Raw genomic sequence first — 14935 nt, forward strand, 5'->3', positions numbered from 1 at the left:
CAAAACAGATAAGTGTCCAGTAATCCCTCACTCTCCTTCTAATATACTGATGGAGTGATCTGATATGTGCTCCAGGGCTGCAAAACTGCCCCAACTGAAACTGTTAATGCTCCAAAAATGCACTCTCACATTTTCTTCTGCTTGATAGCATTTGAACAACTTAAACTACACCACATAAATGACTTCGTGTTGTAGCCATCTGGAAGGCAGGATTTCGCACCTGCAGGCAAGCCCCTTCCCCTTCCCAACCCAACATCATAAAGAATCCCCCCACCTCCAAACCCCTTCAACCGAACACAATTTGTGAAAATAGAACGATTCTTTAAAAAGTGAATGGAATTCGGGGACCGGTGAAAATTCCCGCAGGAATATGGGCGGTGTGGACTCAGTTGTGCGTTTTAGGGAGAGACGCTACTCTGCAACAGATCATTGCGATGGGTGGCGTGGCTCCATCGGCTCGCCGTAGCCTCGCTGGCAGAAACACCCTGCCCCTCCCCTCTGCTCACACAGGAGCGTGTGTGGGAAGCGCTGCAATGAGCTGTTCCCCAGCCTGCCTCGGCGCCCGCTGCGCTGCCCCCCCCACCTCTTTCATGCAGCATATTATTAGATGCCTCTGCAGGTTGGGAGCCACGGAGAACGGGAACTGGGGGTGAGCTGCTTGATGCATCCTCCTTTATCTGCCAATTTTCTCTCTCTAATTTAGCAATTACATTTGGCGAGGGGGGCGCGAGGGCTGCTGGGAGTGGGTGGAAGGCGGATACAGCCTGTGCATGTTCCACTCGGAAAGAAAGAACACAGATGCGAGCAGGAGCCGAAAGTACAGTTATTTGGAGCCACAATCTCTTTACTTCTATCGTGCAAGAAATGAACTCCAGAATCACAGAAAAAAATGAATCTTAATGAATGCACAAGCCACGCACTGCTGTTTTTCTAACAAAAGGACACAGGCGCCTCACCCGGTATCCACAACAGCCACCCAATGCACTGGGGGTCATTACGACCCTGGCGTTAAGGGTTTAACGGCGCCGTAAAAGGTGTTTGCGCCATTAAACCCTTAACGCCTGATTACGAGGTCCCTTTGCAGGACCCGTTAAAGTAGGGTGCCGCAAAGGGACCTCGGTGCTAATTACGGTACCGCAATTTGCGGTACCTTACTTAGCGCCTTCCCCAGTCCCATTGAGCCCTATGTGGCGAAAATGGGAATGGGGAAGGGCCATGGAGAAATGGCGAAATTCCGCCCTGCCAACCTTGGAATGGGCGGTATTTCCCCATTTCACCATGGCGGACTCGTTACAACACCGGCACCAATCATGGTGCTAATAGTGCCATGGTTTAGTGCCGGGGTTGTAATGAGGGCCACTGTCCTTAATTCTGAGACACGTTCTGGCCCACTTCTCTCTGTCCTAACGATAGAGCAGAGGAGCGCTGATGGCTGGTGGGAGACTGGGGGGTGACGTCTAGCAGTGGGGTCTAGTTTAATGGGCAGAGGTGGGATCTCAGCAGGATGACGCATCAATTGGGCGCAGGGTGTCTTGGAAGCAAGACAATGCACAGCAACACGGGTTCGAATCCCTGGTCAGCGCATGGAAGCCAAGAATCAGAGAGAGAAACCAGACAGTACCTGACAAAAGTAAAGGAAGATCTGGATCTCCTGCAGCAAGAGAAGGTATAGCAGGATACCAAATTACTGACACTGTGCAAAAAGAGTGCCGAGAAAGGTTGGATTCTCTACAATAGAACAAACAAAAGCTATAGCAGCAATTAAATCATAATGGAGCCTTTGCAGGGCAGATAATCGCCCTGGAAAGGCAGATTGATGAACTAAAGGAGGAAAATAATAAATGAATAGTGAAGGATCTCCACACTCAAACAGATTTTGATGAGGAGCACCAGAAATGATGTGCCATTAGAAAACAAAGGGACAACCTGGGTGCACAGAGGGGCACTCTAACTCAGGAAAGGGACGCCTTAGGCCAGGAGGTCAGCCATTTAAAAACCGAGCTAGAAGAAAATCGCCTCGCCCTTCAGGGACTGGGTGAACTCAAAATGGACTATGAAAAGCTGTTAGAATATACCAGGAGGGTGGAAGATGCTCTAGCAAAGAATAATCAGGCCAGTAAGGACCGAACTCAGGAGCTGACCCTCCTGCAGCAAAGGTTGCCCAATATTCCCAATGCAGAAAGGAAGCACAGAGAGACAATGAGGCTCTCTGTGAAAAAAATGACAGGCTCCATAGACAGATAGCCATGCAGGAACAACCTATAGAGACCAGTAAGGCCTTAATAGAGGAACACAAGGGTCAGATTCCTGCATGCTATCAGGAAGTAGGGGCTGAAAGAGATGAGGTCAGATGGGAGATGGAAACACCTGAGCATAACCTCAGGAACCCTGGCACCAGAGACTTTAATCCCTTTAATTCCATGGAGTCTGCCACCCCCATGTCCACTGGCTCACATGAACCAAGGGCCACGGGGATGGTAGACATCAGCCCAATGGGAAATATGGGGCTAATAGGTCAGCGCCTCCCAGAAACGGATGGGCGGGTATCTATGTTCAGGTTCCCAAGTGCTAGGGCCATCTTCTCTGATCAGGGAGACTCCAGTTAGGGGAGAATCAGAGAACTGGATCCTCAGAAATATAACCTACCAAGATATCATTAGGTAAAATTTGGTGGGGAATTCCGTGAGATTAGGCCCATTAAGAGCATACTAAAAACCCCTTCCCAGCTAGGACAGTGGGGGGCACTCAATCAATTCTGGGAGCAACGAAGAGTCAGAAGACTCTTCTGAGCGCCACAGGTCCCAAGGGACTAGGCCCCCACATTCTGCTAGCCATTCCCAAGCTCACGGAATCCGGGAGAGTCTAGAAGATCAGACAGCCACCTCTGGTAGCAGTGGCTCTGAGTCAGAGGATGAGTGGGCCAGGGTGACAAGAACTAAAAAGGCTAACAAAGTTAAGAGGGCTTTACTCAAAGATCCCCTGAGGCAAATAAAAGCTATTAGGAGAATATTCACGCCCTACCACACAAATGACAAATATTCGGTTTGGGAGCACTTTGAATTATTTGAGAAGATGATGGAGACTTTCCACCTGAAGGACAGCCAAAGCTGTATTCAGTGTGTAAAGTGGACATTTTCCCCTGAGTACTCCAGCTTTTTTGCGGGGCTGGAGGATCATAACCATTCCAGATGGTCCACCTATAGGGCGGCCATCCTGAAACCTTGTTCTATTCATAGGAACCCTCAAGAGGCCCGCAAGGCAGCCTACAACATACAATGTGGGGAAGACCAGGCCCCACAAGAATTTGTTCAGGAATTGAAATGCGCCTTTGCACAGACCACTAGAAGGGTGCACACTGACAGTAAGGAATTTGTGAACACCCTCTTTCATGCTCTCCCTAAATACATTATGACCCAGCTAGTGAGGGACTTTCTTGAGAAAAGATCACTAGACTGGGTCATTGAACAAGCAACGCGCATCCATGAAGTGCAGAAGCCGTTGGAAAGTAAAAATATTGGCAAATTCCCCAAACCAACCAACACCCCTGTTCCTGCTAAGGTGGCAGAGGTGAAGGTTGCCCCTAGTTTAGATCTGGAGATGGGGGGGCCTAAAAACCTTCCCGCACAGAATCCGACCAACCCCAGACCCAGAAAGCCCCCGGGCCAATCCCAAACAGGAAGTCAGGGAGGTAACCCCATAAATGAGATCCCTAACTCCCCTGATACATCAGCACATGCTACAAGGGACATAGACCAATCCTGGGCTATGTGTAGACTCCTCCAGCCCGAGGGGGGATGGAGGGATCCAACCAGACAGCTGGAAACCCAGGAAACTTCCCTCCTTACTTTTCACAGGAGGGCGGTAATCCCCCAAATGCCGGACAAAATTTCTTTCCCCGGTACCCGCCAAACTTCAACCCCCAAAATAATCCATCCTTCTTTCCCCACTTTCCTGAGCCAGGCAGCCCAATCCGGGAGAGGGGAGGCCAAGGGTGGAGGGGTACCCAAACTATCCTTACCAGGATTATTATGCGAGAAGGGATAGTTACCCTTCCCGGGATCAACCCAGGGTAGACCAGAGGGCCCCGTACCAGCCAGAGCGGGTGTCTCAATTGGAGCGGCAGGTCCAGAACATGGCACAGGATCTGGGTCGCATGCTGAGGGCTCAACAGAACCCTCAAATGAGCATGTCGGCTCAACCCTCCTCAAATCCAGGGTCTGGTGCTCCAGAACATTGACGGGGAAGAACCCCTAAAACCCACCAGTTCCCAGGGAGGAGGCACAAGGGGAAGGGGGTGCAAAGCCTTAGAGGAAGCTTCCTTCCCCACTTGTGAAAAGCCCCTCGAAACCCAGGAACCAGAACCGAAATCTCCTGCCCCCGAAAATCTGCAACCTAAGGAACACAGAGGGTGGGTAGGAGAAATAAAGAGCCTAAAAAGGCCCATTTCGTGGAGGAGGTGCAAATCTTCCAGCTTGAAGGAGGGGTGTCATCAGAAGATTCTGGGAAAAGGATCTTCTCCTTCAGGGATGGCGAACTCCTCCCAAAGAAAAATGTGTCCCAAAGGATCCCAATCCAGACTGGTTAGATGTGGGGACCGAGTTCAAACCGCCCATCATCAAACCCCAGAATGACCAGCACGAAAATCCCCTTGTTCAAACCCATTCTGATGACTGCTCCAAAAAGGGGGGCAGCCCAGAATCAGAACCAGGGGAGTCCAAAACTCCCCCCTATCTAGCTGTCACCTTTTTCCTACAGGTTCCCAAGATCCCAAACAGAATCCTGCCCAGGCCTCCTCTCTGTCAGTATCCAAGGCAAAGAAACTAGTCCACCAATTGGCCGGAAATGTGCATTATCTTTGCCCCCTTGAGGAAAAGGAGGAGAGATTTTATGCCCCGGTCCAAATACAGGAGCGATGTACAATTTTGTCGCTGGTGGACACTGATCCCAAGCCACCCTTCTGTCAAAAAGGGCGTCTGATCAAATCCGCATCCCTAAGGGCAGTTTGGCAGAAGGGGAAGACAAGTGGGTCCACATAAACCAGCTGAAGAGTTGCCATCCCAGGCATACTTTGTAGCAAATAGAGGAGCCAACCAGAAACCCAGAGGGGTACCTTCCGGAAACCTAGAAGAATCCACCTGTTAAAACCATTAATAAATACAGGCGGGGAATATTGTAAATTGTATTCAATGTATGCATCTGCCCCACTACACGAGTAGTACTGGGGAAATGTCCATAACCATGCTCTGTTCTGTCTCATAGTATTGGAACCAAGAATTTTTAATTACCAAGGAGGACCACTTGGGGACCAGGAGGAAAGGCCCAAGGAGCCCAGAGTGCTGTTCCATACTCCCAACCAGAACCGGTGAGGAGAGCGTGTCTATCCAGCACTGACGGGAGAAGCAGACGACTTTTTCCACCTGGACCAAAAAAGCAAGAACATCCCAATCTCCTGACTTCCCTTTGGTGGGCGGTCAAACACAAGTCAGGAGGAGGGGCTCTATGGGATGTTTTGACCCACATTTGCTCTGCTATGCAGCATCACTGTGTTATGATGGTGCCAGAAATAGCCAAATGGCCGCAAAGCCCTTGTGCGCATCAAAACCTCTGGAAATCACGCTTTGCAAAGCACAAAAAGATGGTTGCCAATCTGCCATGCATGTTGTCAGTGGTGGAACAGAGATCTCACTCCTGAAATATGTCCCTGGGCTCCACAACAATTGAAAATGCAGTACAGAAGGAAAAAGCAGTGCTTTGCTAAATGAAACCCAGAATCTTGCTTTGAATCCCTTTTTCTTTGTTGCTGAAACTGCAGAATGCCGGTACAGAACACCCTCAAACATCCAACATTCTTGCTGGGTGCTACAATTCACTTAGTTTAAGAAAGCATTGTGAACTTACAAAGTCCTGAAAAGCTGAGAGCATAAAGAAATGTCCACCGCAAAAGTGGCCTGTCTGTGGATCTGTCAAAAATCTCTGGGTGCAGTACCCTGGGCCACCTAAATGACAGCTGTCAGGAGCCTGCCTGATTAAACTTTTAACATGTATAAACTGAAATCAAATGTTTGCAATCTAAGAGGCATGTTACTGATAGTAACCCATATTGTAATTGTTTTGATCACATGGTTTAAAATCTTGAATAAGTATTCTAGCTGTTATTTGATACAACCAATTTGTTTTAAGCTAAGGAAAAATTGAACAGAATTAACAGTTAAAATAAAGCTGGCTGAAGCTACCAAACTGGAATAACAGGTTGTCTCCGAGAAGGAAGGTCTTTTCCCACAGCAGGAAATCACACAGAAGCATAAATTATTGGATGGGAAAGAACATGGTCTACAGAGGCATGAGGAACAATGGCCAGCTGCTCCTAAGGAAATGCAAGGTGTGAAGACAGTTGTAAATAGCCTCTGCCAAGAGCAAGCAGGGAGGAGACTGCTCCTGGACTGCAGGGCAGGGAGACAAAAAGAGGTGGACCCAAACAACCATCTGTGGCTGAACATTAACAAAGAACACATTTTAAAAAGACGTATAACTTACTGTTTAAAATTGTGAAAAATATAAAAGTATCAGATTTGTGAATCTAAATTTTGGCTGCACGTTTCAAGAGGCGGCAAAATCGTGTGACATGTTCTGGAAAGAAACTGCAAGAAATGTGATTTTACGCAAAATGTATTTCCACTAGAATTGTGAAACTTTATACACTTATGCCCATGTTAAATGCACACACTTGTAGAAATGTGCTTATAAATTGGACATTGTGTTCCTAGTGAAAAGGGCAAAATTCTGTGAAAAGCAAAGACAAGATCCCACCGTGACAGGATTTTGAGGAGTAGCTGCTATTTAAAATATGCAATCTGTATATGTGATTGATATAGAGGTTGCACATGTGTAAATATGGATGGTGCCAAAAGTAGATTTTATGTTCCAGGGGCTAGGATTCTCTGCCTCATAAAATCACACCATAAAGGTGACACACTGTTTCTCTCCTCCTATCAAGGCAGAGAGTAGACCCAATCACCTGTCAAAAGGGACAAGCTTAGGCTAAACTGGCCCACACACCCACATTATCATAGCATAAATAGAGACAGCTCACCACTCAAAAAGACAGACAGATTCACTCACTCTGGCGGAGCACCCTGCTGCTGAACTCTACATATTCCTTGCTCCAGACTCCAGAAACTTGGCAAAGCAGAAACCCATTGCATAGCTGAATCATTTTCAGCTAGGCCTCAAAATTCTAGAACAGAACCCCACAAACCTAAGGGGAAGCATCAAAAGACAGCCGGGCTGCGCTGTATTGCTTGCCTGCTGAAAATAAATATCCTCAGAACCAAGAAGGGCAGATCCAGTCCAGTCCTGTGCCGTGCCATGACCAGAGCGCCTTGCTGACACTGCCCAGTCCGATGAGCCCAGCCGTCTGTCATAAACCAGATCCAATTCCCTGACCAGAATCTTGACTGACCAGAATCCTGACGGTTCCATTTAAAAACATATCCAGTGAGTATCTATAGAAAGAATTGTGTCACTGGCATATGTATTTTGCATAATCAATCCCTATCATCTTAAACCCATTCTATCTTGTATTCAGAACCTGTATTGTTAGGAGTATTTTTGAATTCTCAGGCAGTCATTCTGATCATGTGACTGTGTTCCTGTGTGGTATTTGTTTTGTTCATAGTCATCCTCTAGTGTAAGAAACCCTTTTGTCATTGTAAAAGTGCATTCCTGTTTTCCATTCCTGCGCCTATCTCGAAAAGATGACCTCTACAAAAATGCCTATATCTTCCTCAGTTTTTGTGCTAGAAACAAAATGTCAACGTCTGCTTGTAGCTAACATCCATAGCTTTAAATCACATTCCAAATGAACACGGTTCTCCCGTTATGGCGATTATCGCGCAGAGAAAAGTTCCCCACTAATTTTCATTTTGGGAAATTCTTACACATGTAAAACAGCTTTTAATTGCCTCCAACTAGAATTTTAAGATTTCAAATTGTTTCTTGGTATTAAACCATTGTTTGTGTTTGTGTGCAACTATCCAAAGCAGCTCCCATAAGAATCTATATCAATTTCAGCAATTTTGACCATATTTGGTGGTTTTTGCCCAGTCCATTCTAAAGATAACTTTAAAAGCCATTCTGACAGCTTGACAGTCAACTCCGTTTTTCTCTGGTGTTTGCTGGGGGAAAGTGGGATTGATATTCTGTTTGAATTCTGCCATTCCTGAATACCTGCTCTGCTCTCTCCTCCTATCTCTTTACATTGCCTCTTGGGGTGTTGAGGGGTGTGCAGGGGGAACCTTTAACCACAGTGCTATCCTATCTGAAACCACACACAAGTATTATTTTATGTGCTAAATTGTTTGCTCACGGTTACTCCTTGTGTATTAAAGAGATCATTCAGTGTCACATCACCCCATTAGTGATTGTTGTGTACCTATTAAGACATATTGTGATAAGACTTTAAATACATAAATATATCTTTACCTTTGCAAACCAGCCTGATTCCTGGTTCAATGTGAACGGGGGGTAAGAGGGGGTTTCCAGGAGAAGGGCATGATATGAGTGGTATATCGTTCAGAATAAAGAACTTTTAGACAAAAATAAATAAGGATTTCAGCTGTGCACTACATGTTAGGCGTTGACTTGAGTGTGTGCCGAATTGAAATCACTTACACTCCAAAATAATTGAATCCCATTTGTGAGGATCCCTGGTTGACATACATGGGGTCTTTGTTCTATGATCTGTTGATAGACTGCTCAGGGACTGGGGAATTGCCTGCCAACTGGCGAATACTGAGTTCTTTTGAGGCTGATGACATTGAGGCAGTTATTAAGAATCTGAAGTCCCGGGCAACGGCCCGGACTCAATCGCCAATACTGTATTCAAGGCTAATCCGCCTGCATGGGCTTCGATCTTGGCTCCATGGTTCCAAATAATTCTATCTTCTGGAGTCATTCCTAGTAGTTGGAGGGAGTCCATCTTGATAGCATTGTTTAAGAGGGGTGACCCAGAGACCCACTCCAACTACAGACTCCTTGCTATGTGGGACTCTTGTGCCAAGATTTTTTCTACCCTACTGTTGAAGCAACTTAACACTTGGGCTGAGGCATCAGGTCTTCTGCACCTCTGGTAAACTGGGTTTCCGTAGGGGCCATAGTACCCTTCACAACAACAATGCTGTGCAGCTCCTACTGGCTGATATGATAGCCTCCAAGCAGGAGATATGTATGTGCTTTGTGGACTATTCAAGGGCGTTTGACACAGTCTGTCGGGATATGCTCTGGTACAAGCTCTCAAAATGGGGCTAGGACCCAGTTCTCCTTCATTTCACCAAGGAACTGCACAGTGAGACCCTGGTATCTATGCACCATTTGCAGGAGGTGGCCCTCTCTGACACCATAAAACCAACATCGGCCTGAAACAGGGATGTGCCCCAGCTCCATTACTTTACAACCTTTATAGGTCAGATCTAGACCCCGCTATGCAGGGTATCAGAACGTTTCCACATAAGCTTGGTGGTGTGGCCATTCCCTGGCTAATGTATGAAGACGATACCATCCTTATTGAACACATGCATATTGGGCTCCAATGAGCCATCAATGCCTTAGGGGAATATACCAGCGCAAATAACCTGCTAATAAATCCAGCTAAGACAAAGGTTATGGTTCTGGGCAGCAGGTCAAAATGTCAGCCCCACATGCGTGGACATTGAATGGTACCAAGTTAGAGGTAGTGGATAGGTATACATAATTGGGTTTTCCCATCCACTCCAATCCACCTCTGCAATTTTATGGAGAAGTTGTTTCCTGTCGCACCATTAAGAAATGGCACCTGATAAAACGCTTTGTGTCTACTTCAGGTAGGAACAACACAGAGGGTTTGATCAGGCTACGCCAGACTAGTATAATTCCTGCACTGCCTTATGAATTGGATATCTTAGCTGTGGGGCAAGTGGCCTGGATAGAGACTTTAGAGGGGAAGCCATTAAGGTCTATCCTGAATGTTCCTAAGTCTACCCTGGTTGAAGGCTTAAGACTCGAGCTGGGGGTCTGGTCTCTCTGGGCCTGTTGGCTCCTTAAGCGTAGCAAACTTTACTGCAACCTGAGATTTTGGCCCTTGGATGATCATAAGCTACAGAGTTTGGCAGCATGCGGCCTGGGGCCACCTCTGTAAATCCTTTTTTGGCCACACTGAGGAAGACGGTAGAGTCACATTGTGAGGAGATAGGCTTCCAGCTCTCACTGTTAACAGACATGCCCGATTACCTGAATTTATTGAAGCAAAAAACCAGGGAATGGGATAGAAGCATCTCCCTTAATTAACTCACCCAGGGAAGGCGCTATGTACAATTCACTCAATAGTCATTTAAAATTGATGGTCCATGCTCCTACCTAACTAGACCCTGCTCCCAAAAAATGATAGAATTCATGGTATACTTACGTTTGAGCATTCTACTAACGTATGAATACATGTCGCCCAGGAGGAGCGGCTCTGCTGGCTGTGTTCTAGTCACATCAAATCCAGCCTACACATTTTGACCCAGACATACAGCAGGCTTTACTCACATGTTTTAGCAAACCTTGAAGTATCCTGGGTGATCAATTTTGGGCCTTCTTATATGGGGCCAATTCTCTTGTCATCACAGTATCTGGGTACGATGTATAGAAGGAGGCTGTACAATGTTTGGCCGGTGTGGTATGATGGGCACTGCTATGGGATGACAGATAACTAAATAATGTCTGATTGCTCAAGGTTGTGCTTGTGCTGTATCTTTGTTTGTATTTGGTTTTACTCCAATCGCCCACATCTGATGAAATGTGGAATAATGTAATTGTTTTAGGTTGCACTTTTACCTGTTGTGTGCTATTTAATTCTTGAAATGTTTCCATTTGATGGAATGTGGAATACTGTAATCGTTATTGATGACTCTATGTTGAATGTCCTTATCTAATAGCGCAATTGTATTTATATTTGATGTTTTTTAGTAATTCAGTATTAAGGTTATTTTCTTTTAACCATATGGACTAAAGGAAAAAGGGAAATCAAAAGCACATTTTACAACGAATACCTATATTTGCACAAAAGTTTAATTTTAAAGATTTTTTTTTTAAAAGAGAAATTTGTACCTCTTTCTTTTAAAATATCCCTATTTGAGGTGTTTACATTACATTACAATAAAATGTAAAGTTAGTTATGTTTACCTCTTCATTATTAACACTTCATTGTCAGCCCAGGATATTATTCCCAGGATATTACAACATAGAACGAGAGATGCAATCCATGTTCTTGACCAAATGCATAATATTCTATGGTTAAATTAATTCATGCCGCTGACATAAGGTGTAACATATCGCTAGAGGTCAATAAAACTTATCCTGAGCATTGATCTGTTTAAAAACATATCCTGAAAAGATCTGCATAAGGAAGATGCAGGGCACAGAACTTTGACCTTTTTGTTCCAGAATTAAGGCATGGCTTTGTAAGATGGGGGTTCGGGGCAGCAAAGAGATAGTTAACATGTGTGACAGAGTCATGGACCTGACCCTGTCAGGAGGGGATAGGGACCCCTCTCAACCTAGAGTTGTAAGGCCCACAGTCTCTGTCCGTTCTAGTTGTGCCTGTTTGCATGAAATGAGTATCACCATTTCTTACCCCATACCAGTTCCGCACAATGCTGGCCAGTCTCTTTCTTTTTGTCCCTTAGGACAACAGTTCTGAGAAGGCCTGGCAGTAGAGGAAAAGAGGAGCAGCCCCAAAGAGTGAGAGTCAGAAAGGAACTGCCCCTCCATAGAGCAACCCACTCTACACGACACAGACCAGTGCAGAAGAATGAACCTCACCCTCAGCAAGAACTCAGAGTAGTCTGCACCACAAACAGACAAGCCCAGTACTCTAAGCAATTTGCACTGGGACAGTTTCCCTACCTACAGCAGGACTGCAGAGCCAGTGTCAAAACAGCACATCAAATGCTGCAGCAAACCCTAATATGAACTGAGACAGTGATCATGATTGTAGTGGGCCACCATTGCCTAGGGCCGACAAACCCACATACGGGGAGGGAAGGGTCTTTAAACCCACTTTATGTGTTTGCTTACCTGTAACATCCTCACTCGGGAAAAGAAAGCCAACAGTTTGCACAGGGAATCAGCTGAGGCAGTGAAACAAAGTAGGGGAAACAGGGAGGATTAAAATAGACACATGAAACAGGAAGTTTTGGGTTGTTTGGATGAGGTCAAGGGGGGAGATGGAGGACCAAAAGACCAAGCATAGAGAAGTAGTAGTGTGGAAACAGAAAAGTATTAGTAGTGTGGCAAGGGAAGATAGTGATGTGGAGGAGGGAGGGTACTAGTGGAAGTGTGGAGAGTGGTAGTAGTGTGGAGAGGGAAGAGTAGTAGCAGTGTGGAGAGGGGAGAAGATTAGTTGGGCAGACACAGGAATGTAATGTTAGAGAGTAGAGGAGAGTAGAAGTCGAGAGATCATCGGGTGAACAGAAGGTAAAAGTCAGAGAGGAAGAAGGGGAGGAGAGTAGATGGAACAAAGAGAAAGGATAGAACATATGGTTGATTAGTACAAGGACGTGAAAGAAACAAACCAAGTGAGAAATGTGTGTCTGGAAGGCATCTCTTCTTGGATTGAATGCATGTTGGCACCTGGGTTAGGATTCACCTAGATTGTTCCCTGAGGGATACAGATAGAAAAGGTGTTTGCCCTTAAGTCATCACAACCAGCCAGGCAGTGATTAGACAGAAAGGGTTACCAATCTTTGGTGACCATCCTGGAATTGAGAGACATCTAGGCTATGGAGGGATCCACCGGGGGAGAGAGAGAACTGGACAGCCCTTAATGAGCCCCTTCTCAAATCCTACAATAAAGCACTTGCACTGTCCTCGAGAGCGTGTGTGTTCTCAATGCCATCGGTACAAACACTTTGTACTTAAAACTGGAATTTCTGGGACATGGGCATTTGCAAAACATCAACTGCTGTAGATGAATGGCCCCGTAGCACTGAGGGCTGTCTGGAAGTGCAGTGCTGCACACACATGGGTCATCGTCTGACATATCATGCTAAACTACCAATGCAATTACAACGTGAAATAGCAAACTCAGGGGCCAAGATGACTAGAATAATTAACTTTGAGGCAGAAACTATGTGTGCAATGTGTGAGTGGCTAATTCAGTAGGTAACGTCAGGTGTTGCAGATGTGGAAGCATTCAAAATCACAGTGGGCATTACATGAGGCACAGAATATTATTGTGGAGGGCCTCAATGATACACAAAGTCTCAAAGATAGTTCAGGAGTTTTATTAGGATTTTGAAGGGGGACTAACTAACGTACCATCCCTCCCTCTCTTGTTTTCCCATGGGCTCCCTCCACCCTACCCCAGACTTCCTAACTCCCCCAAAATGATGGTCACTAGAGATCGGTAACCCCTAATTTCTAAAAGCTTGCTGGATATGGATCGAGGTCTAAAGACTGGAGCCCTATTTATCCACCTCCTTCTGGGTCTTTGCTAAGAGTGCCCTGATCTGACAATTCCTCAGGTTTCAAAATAGGGACTGATGGTGAAAGTGTACTCCAGACACATTAGTACAATGACTCTTCTTCAGTCACTCCTGTTCTCCTTTGATCTTACTATGCGCTCTGTTCTAGCCTTGGTCTCCCTCTCCCATCCTGTCTCACTCCCTTTGGTCATCCACCCCCTCTCTCTCATCTGTCCCTCCGATGTTCACACTTTATTTGCTCCCCTGCCTCCCTCTGTACCCTTCTCTTTTCTACTCTCTTCTCCAATCTACTCCACTCTTCCTTCTCTATTCTACTCTCCTTCACACTGTCCTACCCACAACCTACAGCACTGTGCTCTAACCTTACCAGACACTGGGCCTCTTTATAACCCTGGCGCTCCCGTAATGAAGGGGGTCAGTATGGGACCGGCCCCCTTCATTACGGGAGCGCTGATTACGAGGTTCCCTTTGCGGGACCCAAGTCAGACGTCTCGTAAAACCAGACCTCTTTTCCGGGTCCCGTGAGGGGAAGAGGGAGGTAATAACGGGCCACTTGTAATGTGCCCTTTATTACCTCCCTCCCCACTCCCATTGAGCCCTATGGGGGCTCAAATGGAAATGGGAATGGTTCCTGCAAGGAGGAATTACCGGGTCCTCCTTTGTCGGAATGACTTGGTAAGTCCCCATTGCAGGAACCCGGTAATGGAGCACGGTTTGGAGGTAGCTCCAAACTCTTAATGAGGCCCACTGTCTCTGCCTGTCTCTTACCAGTACCTTAATGCCCCTCTTGCTTATATTTCCCCTCACCACTACTCCCACTAATATCTTGCACTCTCTCCACACCCATCCCTCCATACTCTTTCCCTCTCACTGTTACTCTCTCTCTAATCCCCTGCACCTTCTCTCCTCATCTGTATCTTTATTTCTTTCTCTAATCCACTCTTTATGCAACCCATTCTCACACTACACTACATACAACTGGCACCACTCTCTCACAGCAAATACCTGCATTTTTGGGAGATTGTTCATGCATTGTGTGCATGGCGTAAACCAAAGTGGAAGCCCATGTATGCATACAGCACACACAACTTTGGTGGCTGCTTTCCTTAGATGGCTGCCTCTGGGTGTTTCTTGTTTGTGAGCTGTGGATTAGGAGGACAAAATGCAGTTAGGTGGAGGTGGCATGCCTCCTATGTTATGTGGCTTTTTACATGCCCTGTGTGCTAGAGTAGGGTGGAAGGCATTGTCTGATAAAGGGATCTCAAAGATAAATGTGAGAACTGGCATCCAATGAAATCCCTATATAGGTCCATCAGTGGTGAGATGGGGCATTTTACAGGAAACAAGACTTGCATGAGAGCCTTGGCGTGCATGTACACTCATGTAATCTCAGGCCTGCAAGAGGATCAGAAAAGACAGTGGTGAGTGAAATG

General features: G+C 46.1%; 1 long non-coding RNA gene across 1 annotated transcript; it reads left to right on the forward strand.

The window, feature by feature from the left end:
- Positions 1-501: 501 nt before the first annotated feature.
- Positions 502-11188, forward strand: LOC138580331 (uncharacterized). The gene is made up of 2 exons (XR_011304233.1): positions 502-649; positions 5260-11188. It is a non-coding gene; the product is annotated as an uncharacterized lncRNA (long non-coding RNA).
- The last annotated feature ends 3747 nt before the right edge of the window (positions 11189-14935 follow it).

This window comes from Ambystoma mexicanum, chromosome 3p (genome assembly GCF_040938575.1).
Source record: "Ambystoma mexicanum isolate Mex_15411 chromosome 3p, UKY_AmexF1_1, whole genome shotgun sequence".
Lineage (NCBI taxonomy): Eukaryota > Metazoa > Chordata > Amphibia > Caudata > Ambystomatidae > Ambystoma > Ambystoma mexicanum.